Source organism: Piliocolobus tephrosceles, chromosome 13 (assembly GCF_002776525.5).
Source record: "Piliocolobus tephrosceles isolate RC106 chromosome 13, ASM277652v3, whole genome shotgun sequence".
Lineage (NCBI taxonomy): Eukaryota > Metazoa > Chordata > Mammalia > Primates > Cercopithecidae > Piliocolobus > Piliocolobus tephrosceles.
In genome coordinates this window covers 86,496,597-86,500,361 of record NC_045446.1, presented here as the reverse complement: position 1 = coordinate 86,500,361, position 3,765 = coordinate 86,496,597, and the positions used below count along the sequence as shown (strand labels likewise).

Here is a 3,765-nt window from a genome sequence, read left to right as displayed (position 1 = left end):
TGAATGTCCTTCTTCTGTAGGTCCCTTAGAGCTCAATACAGAAGCAAGGCAAACCTGATACCCTGAAAAATAAGACTGTCCGTTAATCTGCTATCAATATTGTGCCTAGAAAATACAGACAAGGATAGGGTTGGTATAGGGCATGGAAGGAATTGGGCTGGCATTGCTATGGGAGATGCTCTTGGAGTTCTGCATTGAAGGTACCAGGATGAAGTGCACTGCACTGCATGCTGCCCCATGGGCTGAAGAGGAAAGAGTCTGATGACACAGACAACTAAATTTATGTTTGGAGTATACATTATGAACCCTTTCTGAAGCACGTCTACAATCTCTGTACACTAATGATCTGATGGCGAAAGCATAATGGGGGATGTAAAAATCAGTTCTCCTTACACCCTTCAAAAAAACACAGCTGCCTTCTATTCCCAAAAATGCTTTTTTAAAAAAAATAATAATAATAATAACTAAGCCTGCATACCCTGCCCCAGCAGCACAGTTAACAAATGGCACATGCTTCTGAGGGACTGTTCTACCTGGAATACTCGCTTCTTGCAGAAATTGCTATGGTTGTGCAGCAAAAGTCCAGGCATCTATGAGCAGCCATCTTACTGTGTCTGGAATTGGCTCCTTCCAGTGGGTTCTTTGTCTCACTGACTTCAAGAATGAACCCACGGACCCTCGCAGTTAGTGTTACAGTTCTTAAAGATGGTGTGTCTGGAGTTTGTCCCTTCAGATGTTCAGATGTGTCCGGAGTTTCTTCCTTCCGATGGCTTCACGGTCTTGCTGACTTAAGGAGCAAAGCTGCAGACCTTCGTAGTGAGTGTTATAGCTCTTAAAGGTGGTGCTTCCGGAGTTGTTTGTTCCTCCCTGTGGGTTCTTGGTCTCACTGACTTCAGGAGTGAAGCCACAGACTCTCCTGGTGAGTGTTACAGCTTGTAAAGGTATTGCGGACCCAAAGAGTGAGCAGCAGCAATACTTATTGTGAAGAGCAAAAGAACAAAACTCCCACACTGCTGAAGGGGATCCCAACAGATTGCAGCTGCCTGCTCCCTTGGCCAGCTTTTATTCCCTTATTTGGCCCCGCCCACATCCTGATTGGTCCATTTTACAGAGTGCTGATTGGTACGCTTTTACAGCGTGCTAATGGGCGTGTTTACAATCCTTTAGCTAGACAGAAAAGTTCTCCAAGCCCCCACCCAACCCAGAAGCCCAGGCGGCTTTGCCTTTCATTACCATTCTGAGTTACTGTGGCTCAGATTAATATTGGTATATGACATGGACTTCTTCAAAATGGCATATTTATGTTTACAGCTTACATCCCCAATAACTATTCAGACAGTGAATATCTATGATTGGTGTTTGATATTCCCATCGTACACTGCTAATTGATCCCACCTCAGGTGAACTGGATATAAAGAGAGCATTTGCAAAGTGGAGGTGGAGCCATAATTATATCTGGCAAGTATTAATGTGTGCAAGGAGAGTTTTCTACAAGACAGATATGGAAATCCCCCAAATCCCAAAGCTGCAGTATTATTTCATTTTTTGAAAGGAAAGTGGTTGACAGTGTTAAGGTATGCACTCCTTTGTTTGACTAACCTACTATAAAAGACCCTCACACAATTAGTTTTCCTCCTTGGAATTCTTATGTAGGTAACACAGCCAGAGAGAAATGCTGACTCAGAAAAAGCCTGAAGAACAGCACAATAAAAGTATTCATGTTACTGTCTTGGCATAGGTGAAGCCTGACTCAATACAACCTTCAGAAAAGAAGAGAACAACAGCAGCTTAAGAGATGGTGAACCTGGTGCCCCATATAGTTTCCTGCTAGCCTCTGGCCTAAAGCTGACCAATAGCAAAGGACTGCCTGAAGAGTAAAACTGTGTGAACAATGAGTGACTATCAAAGTTTTCTATGTATGTGTAGGTTCTAACAGCAGGTTTGGGGAACCTATCTTTAAATAAGGCATTACGTCTGTCAGATGTGTCTTAGGATAGTTAGCTAATTCCGTATTTAAGTTATTGGAGACTTTGAGGCTTAAGAATTTTTCTGAATATAATGCTAAAAGTAAATTGCATTTATTTAAACTAATAGAGCAGAGTCTAGCACTATTTAGTTTTTAAATCAGTGCTTTTAGTTGTACATATGTTACGATATGGAGAAACAAAGCATAGAGAAAGCCAGTTCCATAGCTCAGCATTTTTAAGGGCAAGGTCATTTGAATCTGTCTTCAGCCTACTGTCTTACTTGTTTACAAACTGTTATTGCTGAGGTGCATATTAGTTTAGTGACAGGAAACCATAATGTTCATTTACAGTTCTTTTTAAAGCAAACTGCTTACCATATTTTTATAGCAGGAGAGAGAAAACGTCTTTAAAATAGTTTTTAATAAAGTCAGATATTTAAATGATGTTAAAACTTTAGACTAATTAAACAGAGCTTATTTAAGCAAAGGGGAATTCAAGTATAGGGCAGAACTCAGAACCAAAAGGGATTTAGAGAGATCCACCCAGCAATGCGAGTAGTTAGCTTTTATAAGCCCAACACAGAAGCTAAATACAGAAATCACCTGATTGGCTACAGCTAGGTTTCTGCTTTATTGGAACATGGTGTGATAAGGCATTTGCTTTATTTGAGCATGGTCTAATCAGTTGGGTTGCCTTTGAATGGCTGAGCTCAGATGCTATGGATTTGCTGAAAACTAACTATTTGTTACAAAAAATATACTTCCAAGTTAGGTTTCAGTTTGTTTACCTACTCTGTGAGGTTGTAACTTGTTACATAGAAATGCAAAGTACAAGACAGCCCCAAGCTAATGGCCTCCTGCTTATTTAATTTAGTAATGATAATGACTAATGTGCTTAGCAGAGACTAAATAATTTAAGATGAAAAAGAAACACACATACAGAAATATACATGTACACCCACAAATACACACCTATGAATCAAAATATAACAACTAAAGACAAAGTGAAGCTAGAAAGAGCATAGCCAGGTGCAAAGGTTAAACATTTTAGAGATAACCACGTGTTTAAGAAAGATAAAGTACCTCTTTGGAGTTGTGTGCTCATAAACAGAACTCTAAACAAGCAATGACAAAGTTATGACACATTTGATGGATTCTGATAAACCAGAGAGGAATTAAAAAAAAGACCCAACCTGGTCTTAAAAGAAATTAGACTTTCTGACACAATTCCCCTTGTAAGTGTAACCCAAGGTAGCTGTGACCAAGGAAATAGAAAAGGAAAGCGCCAAAATGCCCATTCATTTTTTTTTTTTTAAACTGCCAATTTGAGATAAAGACCAACAATGGCAAAAATCTTTCCCTCTGGCAATTAGATTATGGCAAGACACTCAATGTCAGAGCCTCAGAGGATAAGAAATGAGGTCCTCAAATACAAGCAAAAGCCGAAAGAACTTAAACAAGGTTAATGAAGATGAATTGGACACAACCAGAAATTGCATCTTAATTATTATTATTATTATTTTAAATCATACCTTAAGTTCTAGGGTACATGTGCACAACATGCAGGTTTATTACATATGTATACATGTGCCATGTTGGTGTGCTGCACCCATTTACTCGTCATTTACATTAGGTATATCTCCTAATGCTATCCCTCCCCTCTCCTCCCCACAATAGTAGCCGGTGTGTGATGATCCCCTTCCTGTGTCCACGTGATCTCATTGCTCAATTCCCACCTATGAGGGAGAACATGCAGTGTTTGGTTTTCTGTCCTTGTGATAATTTGCTCAGAATGATGG

The 3,765-nt window shown here is 39.7% G+C and overlaps 1 pseudogene; it reads left to right on the top strand.

Annotated features, from left to right (window-relative positions):
- The first annotated feature begins 300 nt into the window (after positions 1–300).
- Positions 301–1,792, top strand: LOC113220909 (annotated as a pseudogene).
- The last annotated feature ends 1,973 nt before the right edge of the window (positions 1,793–3,765 follow it).